Below are 9853 nucleotides of genomic sequence, written 5' to 3' on the forward strand. Positions count from 1 at the left end.
AAATTATGCCTCCGTGACTCGCCTCCACTCACTGATATCTGTCACCTACCGGTCACTGACTGCTGGAGTATGAGGCCGTTTTGTATTTATCCATCTCTCTTGTCCACCTTGTGTCCCGATGCTGTCTGTATCTCTTGATGCATTTATCTCAGTGTCAATCTGTGAGTTGATTCTTAATGAATACCTGAGTTTGTGTCTTACATTAAATAAATGAGGGGATCAGAAAATGCTTCCTCTGTCACTGGGGAACTACTGAGCTAACATTCATAACAAGATATTGTTTGTTGTGATGCAGCAAAAACAATATTCCATCTTGAATGATTTAGGTTCAATTCTGTGCAAAAAGAAACTTTGACCCCAACGTGTTTCCAATCGGCCGTCTTTTAATTTGACGGCACAAACGCCACCATTGCACCTTAAGGTGATTCATAAGTAATAAACAGAGAAGTCAAGTAGTGAAAGGGTATTTGTAGAAAGGGTTGTGAGACTGTGGAATGCACTGGCCCAGAGCAGCAAATTTAAAACAAGGTATAAAAACCTGCAGGGTGTGGGAGGAAGGGGAAAGAGAGGCAAGAGAGCCACAGGAAAGATCACGTTGGAAGTCATTGGGCCCGAATCTGCTTTAAATCCCCCCACTATATTTAAACACATTTAATGTCATATTCATACATTGATACCTTTGAGCAATATATAATTTGTAACGAGGTCTCTGGTCTAAAATAACTGCTTTATATATTTGGACCCACCCGCTGTGTTTAGGCTCTACCCTGAATATTTATCTGCAACCTAGAATCTGCTTATAATCTAGAGACAAGGTCTCAGCAGCCGGCGGGCAGGGAGCAGAGGTTGAGGCTGATCTGTGTCATGTGGGAGCAGAACACAATATTCCTGCTGTTTATTTTCATTATCCTGCACAATATTCGATGCTGCTCTCAACATCTTACACTCCTCTTAAATATCAGAGGGTTTAGTTTATTGTAATGATGATCGCTGCGGCTTTTTTCAATTTTATGAATTCGTAGCAAATTACATATCTCCAAGCCAGTGAAATCGTCATTGCCGAGATTAAACACTCAGAGCAGGGTCAGCGGCCGTTTGGTCTAGGGCTGTGATTCTCGCTTAGGGAATTTATATCAATTAATGCGAGACTTTTTAAGAGAACTAGTTTCCTCGGCCGGGAGACATTCCACAAGTCTTCAAATAACAAATGCCAGAAAATCAGTGCAGACCTGTGTTCATTATATCGCAAGAAAACGGCAATTTTATTAATAAAAACGGGAATTCAGTCACCGATGTGCCGAAACTGTGAGGTAAAAATGTGAATCCGTTTTTTTCCAGAACCTGCTCCACATTTTCCACATTGTCAATCTGGAAGCAGGAACAGGACATGCGGTTAAGGGACTTTATTAAAGGTTGTTTCTACCGTTTGGAAACAGAAATACTGAAATATAAGGGATTTTTGGATAATTCCTTTTGGATAATAAAGGTAGATCGAGGTTAGTGAGAGGTTAAGGCGAGGGATTGCTAATCTCGTTGGGAGATACGTGGCCTGAAAATGTTACAGTCCCCAAGTTAGACAATCTTTTCTCTCCCTCTTTGGTAAAAATTCTCCCACATTCTCAAACTAATATTTCACCCAGCTGTAAAGGAGTGAAGATCGAATCGAGATCTCCTTCCTCCCTTCCGTCCCTCAATCTTACATTCCCTTCCAACTTGTTCGCAGTTTCCTGCCTCACTGGACAATGAGCCTGATTCAGATGTTAACTCTGTGATCGATATCTTATCAGTTCCAGTCTTAACCTCGTCTTTTTGCAGAGTTATTAAAATCTGTTTGATTGAAAGCTCTCCAACATGTTATAAAACCGTCAATTTAAAGGCTGTGAGATATAACACGCGTTTTAATGGTGAGGGGAATCTTTAGAGGAAGAGAACATCTCCTGCAGCAATATAAAAAGAGTCAGTTCCCAGCTCTGCTGTTTGGGGCAATCCTCGCCACCTCCTGTTTCATTTTCACATCGATGGGAGAAGCTGAGAGCGAACTCCAATCTACACGGGCTTTACACCACTTGAAAGATTAACGGGAAAAGCAAATGATGAGGGAGGGAAAAAAAGTGTTAACTTTATCCTTTGAAAATGAATTTAATTTCAAACTTTTTATCGACCTTAGACCAGCACAGTTTTCTGATTGGCACCAAGTCTGTACATCTTATTTCTGTTAAACTTTATTCCCGCTCCTGCTCTTCATAAAGAACACAGCGTCCCGCACCACGGGCATTCAGGAACCTTTCAATTATGGCCAACCTCCTGTAATCACGGCTTTCACCCTCTAGCGCTCTTTTCACTTACCCTTTATTTGTTTCAATGGCACACTTCAACAGACCTGTTAAGATTAAAGCGGAAGGCTTTCGATCTTTCTGCACCGCACCAGTGGGCCAATATTTCACACTTAAAACCTCGATCGCAGCGAGGTGGCGCTGCCCGTCACATACGCACCTCAACAGTTTTGGGAAAAGCGCCAACCAGCATGAAAAAAAACCCCAGTTCTTCAGTTAACAGGCCCTCTGTCACAAGATTCCCCAAGGAAATTTCGTGAACAATCGGGCCCCTGTCCTTCCAAAGGCCGGTCCGCTTTCGCAGTGCTTGTCTGTCGAGCAGTCCCACAGATTATATGTATCGACTAGTTTCAAGGCACTAATGTGCATTGGTGCGAATGGGACATGTGCCCTCAGGAACAGCGGTGGTGGCAGACAACATTTAACGTCGTAAGTAATGGAAAGACTTACATTTATATAGCGCCTTTCACGACCACCGGACGTCTCAAAGCGCTTTACAGCCAATGAAGCACTTTTGGAGTGTAGTCACTGTTGCAATGTGGGAAACGCTGCAGCCATACTGTGCTCAGCAAGCTCCCACAAACAGCATTGTGATAATGACCAGATAATCTGTTTTTGTTATGTTGATTGAGGGATAAATATTGGACAGGACACCGGGGATAACTCACCTGCTCTTACTTCGAAATAGTGCCAAGGGAATCTTTTACGTCCACCTGAGAGAGCAGACAGGGCCTCGATTTAACGTCAGATTCAAAGATGACACCTCTGACAGTGCAGCACTCGCTCAGTATTTCACTGGAGAAGCAGCCTGGGTTTATATGCCCTAGTCCCTGCAGGAGGAATCTGAACCCACGGCCTTCTGCATCAGAAGGTCTGTGTGCTTCCCAGTGAGCCACAGCTGACACGAAGTAGGTGAAAGTGAATGTCAGATTAAGGGAAAACCGCAGGAAAGTGACAAAATGGAAGGAGGAAAGTGAAGAAGGGCTAGTGGTTGTGGAGGAAGAAAAACCTGTAAGAGGCGAGTGTGAATTATGGAGAATAAGGCACAGGCTTGTGAGAGAGCGGGGTTTAGAAGGAATAAATAGGTTTTCACCACCAACAACACAGATTTCTTCTTTTAATAAATAATGATGATTCTCTGAGATTTATTAGCAGGTGCCACAATGGATGGAAGATATAAAGCAAGTTGTGCCGTGACTCGGATTCCAACCGAGGTTGCTGCAAACACAACGCAGAGTATAAACCACTATACAATCACGGCGCCACAGATCATCCTTCTACCAATTACTGCAAATCTGTGCCCTCTGGTTATTGATCCCTCTGCTAATGGAAATAGGCCCTTCCTATCCACTCTATCTCGGGCCCTCATAACTTTATATCCCTCAATTAAGTCTCCCATCAGCCTCTGCTGTTCCAAAAAATCAACTCCGCCTATCCAATCTTTCCTCATTGGCAAAAGAACCAGAGGGGAGATGAAGAGATTTTGTTTTACGTTGTGAGCTGTTATGATCTGTAATGCTCTGCCTGAAAGGGCGGTGGAAGCAGATTCAATAGTAACTTTGAAAAGGGAATTGGATAAATAACTGAAGAGGAAATATTTGCAGGTTATGGGGAAAGAGCTGGGACTAATTGGATAGCGATTTCAAGAGCACGATGGGCCAAATGGCCTCCTTCTGTGATGTATGATTCAATGTTTCTGTGAAAGGTTTTATGAAAGTATTCATGCAAATGAGGCGGGTCCGTTGCGTGCTCCACTATCCTGCTTTATTTTAGTCCATTTGTGCCTGTGCTATTTTAACGTAATTGAAACGATTCAGAATTCGCTAGTCAGGGTATCACTGACGGCGCGGTGGCCAAGTGGTAAGGCGTCGGTCTCGTAAACCGAAAATCATGGGTTCGACCCCCATCCGTGCCTCGTGAGGTTTTATCACCTCGTTAATGACTTTTTTAAACTTTTCTCCCGATGAACTCTATCAAAATCGTTCATAATTTTGAACATTACTATCAAATCTCTTCTTGCATTCTCTACGCTAAAGAGAAAAATCCCAGCTGCTCCAGTCTCTTCACATAAATGAAGTCCCTCACCCCTGGTACCATTCTAGTAAATTTATTCTGTAGTCTCTCCAAGGCCTTGACTTTCTTCCTAAAGCGTGGTGACCAGAATTGAAGACAATACTCCAGCTGAGGCCTGACCAGTGTTTTAAAAGCTTTAGCATAACTTCCTTGCTTTTGAACTCTATTAATAAAGCCAAGGATCCCACGTGCTTTTTAACAGCCTTCTCAACGTGTCCTGACAGCTCACAGATCTGTGTACGCACACCCCATGTCTCCCTGTTCTTGCATCCACTTTAAAATTGTACCATTTAGAGGCGCTTAATAATATGCAGAGGAGAGCTTTCTGACCAGTTTCGGGGCCAGTGATCTCCAGAGGGAGCCGATTAAAGTAAATCATTGTTCACGTTAAAATTGTACCATTTAATTAATTTTGCCTCTCCTCATTCTTCCGACCAAAATATGTCACTTCACACTTCTCTGCTTTAAATTTCATCTGTCACGTGTCTGCCCATTTAACCAGTCTGTATATGTCCTCCTGTAGTCTGTTACTATCGTCTTCACTGTTCACCACATTACCGTCTTTCGTATTATTTGCAAAATTTGAAATTATGCCCTCTATACCCAAGTTCATTAATCTTCATCAAAAAGAGTAGCGGTCCTACGATCGACCCCTGGGGAACACCACTCTAAACTTCCTTCCAGACTGAGCATCTAAAACCTCTCCCTGCAAAAACTTCCTGACCTGCGGAGCAATTCAAATAGACAGAATGAGAAGTGAAAGCAGAGAAATTTCAAAACAGAGATCGATAGATTGTTGTTAGGCAAGGTTATTAAAGGTTTCGGCAACAATGGAGTTAAGATACAGATCAGCCATGACCGATTTGAATTGTGGAACATGTTAGAGGGGCTGAATGGTCTAATCCTTTTCATGTGTACAGAGACCCACACCCACATATCCAAACACAGCTGCACACACACACGCAGAGATGGACAGATAGAGAAAAGAGATGGAGAGTCAGGCACACAGACAGGGAATGAATCTGTGTCAGATAGAAAGATAGCGAGAGAGAGAGAGAGAGCGAGACAGCAGGGAGAGAAACAGAATACGAGGCAGAAATAGGGACAGAGAGAGAGAGACAGAGAAAGAGGAACAGATAGAGAGTTACACAGAGAGGGAGAAATGAAGAAACAGGCGCAGAGATAGCGAGTCATTGGAGTGCACAGCATCTCAAATAGAACATTATAAAATGTTAGAAATAACTAAGAATGAAGATGCCATTATTCACCGTTTCCACATTGCGCACGTCAGCCTCTCTCTCTGGGGAACCAATCTAAGGAGGAGACCTTACAACGAGCCTGTGGTTCCAGTGATTCCCCATAGTAACTCACCCCGGAACAGGCTGCGAATGCATGTCGCTGTTCAGTTATAAAGAAGGAGGGAAACCGTCTGATAGAGATTCAGACAGAGAAAGAGAGAGAAACAAACAGACAGAGAGCGAGAGAGAGGGAGAGAGAAATAGAGAGAGAGAAATAGAGAGAGAGAGAGAGAGAGAGGAAAAGAGAGGTAGAAGCTGCTGCGAATTTGCTGTAGTTTCCCAAGTCCAGGGCGGGAACACCAAGTTCTAACACAATTGGCGTTAAAGCGCGTTGGGACGTTCTGAAGTCAGGCAAAGCGATAAAATACACGTCCTTCCGTTGATCATCTTTACAAACTGCAGGGGCTAGCAATTAAATAGGTTGACAAGGATGTCTATATCTCTCTCCCGGTCTGTCCCTCTCCCTCTCGCTCTCTCTCTGTCTCTCCCTTTTCCTCCTTCCCTTTCTCTGGCTCTCCCGGTCTGTCCCTCTCGCTCTCTCTCTCTCTCTCTCTGTCTCTCCATTTTCCTCCTTCCCTCTCTCTGACTCTCTCTTTGTCCCTCTCGCTCACTCTCTCTCTCTCTCTCTCATACCCGCAGAATTGCGAATCACAGGGTCAAAGAAGGAAACAGATTTGTGTTACTGTCCTGTTTAGAAACCGCAAAATGAAAGAATCCCGCGATGACGGCTCGGGCAGCATTGTTTCTGCGGGGAGTTTGACCTTCCGCCAGAGGTGGCCAGAGACAAGGGCGCGAGGCTATTAAGAGTCTTTGCGAAAATAATTGCATAAATTCTGGAGCCTAAAGGAGGTACGTATCTATGATCCTTTCAGACACTTTGCATCGAATGTACATTACCATCCGAACAGCTCATTAAATGTCTGAGTGGAGCATTGCGGCGCTTCAGAAGACAGGTAGAGAAGGCAATGTCAGAGCTGTCTCGGTCTCAAGTGCTTTGCTTGTCAAGAACGGCCAACACATGGCTTGATAATGGAAAAACTGTAAGTGTAATTATTTTCACCAGCGGCTCGTTGGTCTAGGGGTATGATTCTCGCTTCGGGTTAATCAGTGTGAAATATGCAAAAAGTCCCGGGTTCAAATCTCGGACAAGCCCTCACTTTACTCTCGAATTTTGACCTTGAATTCACTATGAAACATTTGGGAAGATAAAAGGGAAGTTTTCAAATCAATCCAGGTGAATCTCAAGCGCTTTGGGTGAGAGGGTCAGTGCAAATATTTCGAATCAAAGGCAATCTCTCCGGTCGACATTTTCTATCAACGAGTTTTTTCTGGAAGTTGAATGTATTGTTCCACGGAAGCTCAACGTAAACTCGAGGAACAGCACCTCATCTTCCGATTAGGCACTTTGCAGCCTTCCAGACTCAATATCGAGTTCAACAATTTCAGATCATAACCTCGACCCCTATTACATTTTTCTTGTAATTTTTCCACTCCTTTCCAACCGCCCCCCCCACCTTTCCTTTTGCTTCTCTCTCACACCTGGCAGCTAGCTCTTGCCCTGCCAGTACACTTTACACCTAATCTCAGCCTATCACCATCTCGTCTAGCTTCTAATACCTTTCATTGTCTCTTTTACTACTTTGTTTCTTTCACTTCTTTTGTCCAATCGCAGCCCTGCCTTCGATCTTTTATCTTTTCTTTCCAGTTTTGAAGAAGGGTTTGACCCGAAACGTCAACTCAAATTTCTCTCCACGGATGTTGCCTGACCTGCTGAGTTTTTCCAGCATTTTCTGTTGTTATTTCTGGATTTTCATCTCACTTAAGTAGATAAATGAACGAAAGACTTGCATTTATTTTGCGCGTTTTACAACCACCGGACGTGCCAAAGAACTTTACAGCCAATGAAGTACTGTTGTACATCGCTGTTGTAATGTTGGAAACGCGGCAGACAATTTACGCACAGCAAGCTCCCACAAACAGCAATGTGATAATGACCAGATCATCTGGCATTTTTGTTATGTTGATTGAGGTATACATATTGACAAGAATGATTGATTCAGTTTTATTCAGTATACAGACAGTCATTCAGATAAATAATGATTGAGCTTGGGAAGGACACCGTTTTCACACCTACCCGCAATGATCACAAGCTCCTTGAGGAAGGCCATTCAGCCCATTCTAATACAGCCCTCCAGAGCATCCGTAGGCTTCACCTCATTGTTTAATCCAGTTTTTTCCTAAATCACTCCAGGGCTTTCACCACCACCGCTCTGCTGGGAGCCCATTCTAAGTGTTGATCATTCTCCTGAAATCAGTCCTAAAGAGTTCCCTTTCACTTTTGAGGCTGTTTCTTCTTGTTATTTCTCCCACAATGTATTCTGGTATTCCACACGAGGTAGTTTCTTGTAGATCTCTGCAATACCATGTCGCAGATGCCTCCGTTCTAGGCTGAAAATTCCGATTTTATCGCCCGGCGGGTAGTGGTAAAATCTCTCCCCCCCCCCCCGCCCCCGTGTATGTTTGTTCTACAGGATCGAGGTTTGTCTGGTACTGTTGCTCCCTCCTCTGGCCGCTGTGCAGTACTACACCAACTGGTACTTTGTATTGTATTGTATTGTATTATTGTATTGTACTGCTGCTCCCTCCTCTGGCCGCTGTGCAACATTGCACCACCTGCTCCCTCTGCTGGCTGCTGCGCAGTACTGCTGTGTTTGGTTGAAGCTGGTACAACTTCGACCTCCTTTGCTTCAGGCTGTACCAGGGCTGGAAGAGGAGAATGAAGGGTGGAGAAGCGACCTTCCAGAATAGAAGGAGTGAAAAGACGATTTCTTGATCCAGTCTGCTGACAGCTAATGTAGGGTAAAGTTATCTGAGAAGGAAGAGAACAGAATTCATGAACTTAGAGCGGGAGTAGTCCTTTCAACCTTCTACCTGCTCCGACATTACATAAAATCATGGCTGATCTGCACCTCACCGACATTTTTCTGCCGTTGCTCCATATAACTTGATCCCCTTACCGAATAACAACGTGTCGATCTCAGTGTTGGAAGCAACAATTAACCCTCAGCATCCACGGAGTTATCAGGAGAGAGTTCCCGATTCCGACAAACCTTTATGTGAAAAGATGCTTTCGGATTTGACTTTTGAATGGAGCGGCTGTTGTTTTAAGTTTACTCCCCTTTGTACTTGATTCCCCAATCAGAGCAACTTGTTTAACTCTATGTACACTATTAAACCTTTTAACACTTAAAACACCATGATCAGATCACCCATTAATCTTCTAAATTCAAGAGAACAGAAGCCAAATTAATCCTCATAATTTAACCCTGTTATCCTCGGTATTAATCTGGTAAATCTGCGCTGCACCACTCCTGCGTGCGGTGCCCAGAACAGAACACAACAGACTCGACTGTTCCAATACACGCCTAGCCGGCCTTCTTCGTTCTGTCCTTCGGAAAATTGAGGTAATCCTGCCTGACCGTGTCCTTACTCGCACCATGTCCCGTCCAGCAGCATCCCTGTTCTTACTGACCTGGATTGGCAGGGTAACAATTTCTGTGTGAATAACTGGGAGAATCGGACATTATAGGGACGTGGGAGGCTATTGATACCTACAGCGAACGAGGACTTTTTCATTTTGAGTCTAACTTTAGACCAAACAGAATCGCCAAAAGGCAGCTTATGATCAATTATGATTATGGCGCCTGACATTGCTGGGAACTCGAATCGAAATAATGATGCATTAAAGGCGTGCATCATTATTATTACATAAGTGTTGCAGCAAGCACGAGGCGAGATGGGTTGCGCTGCGCCATAAACTGATGGTTTTTCGCTACAAATGGGAACATATTGCGCTTGTCCGGGATTTGTACAGGAGACCTCTCACACATCAATCAGTGAAACCCTTTGCGAGAAACACACCACCAAAACAACGAGCCGCTAGCACCGTAGCCATTCAGCCAGTGTAGAATTTATCTGCCACCAACACCCCATCAGCCGTCTTTTCAGACAGCTTGCGTCCATTCCATCTCGGTTTCTATTCAGGAAATTCCTCTCTGACCCATCGAGGTGAGCGGAATTAGTCCAGGAAATCACCCTGGCACTGTATTCCTCGCAGTACCGAGCTGTTGTACGAGGTGAATCTGCCCC

The 9853-nt window shown here is 44.1% G+C and overlaps 1 non-coding gene across 1 annotated transcript; it reads left to right on the plus strand.

Annotated features, from left to right (window-relative positions):
• Positions 1–4176: 4176 nt before the first annotated feature.
• On the plus strand, positions 4177–4248 carry trnat-cgu (transfer RNA threonine (anticodon CGU)). The gene has a single exon. It is a non-coding gene; the product is annotated as a tRNA-Thr (tRNA).
• Positions 4249–9853: the final 5605 nt, after the last annotated feature.

The sequence above is a fragment of the Somniosus microcephalus genome, unplaced genomic scaffold (assembly GCF_052327205.1).
Source record: "Somniosus microcephalus isolate GS21.2 unplaced genomic scaffold, FLI_Smic_1.0 unresolved_chr1, whole genome shotgun sequence".
Classification (NCBI taxonomy): Eukaryota; Metazoa; Chordata; class Chondrichthyes; order Squaliformes; family Somniosidae; genus Somniosus; species Somniosus microcephalus.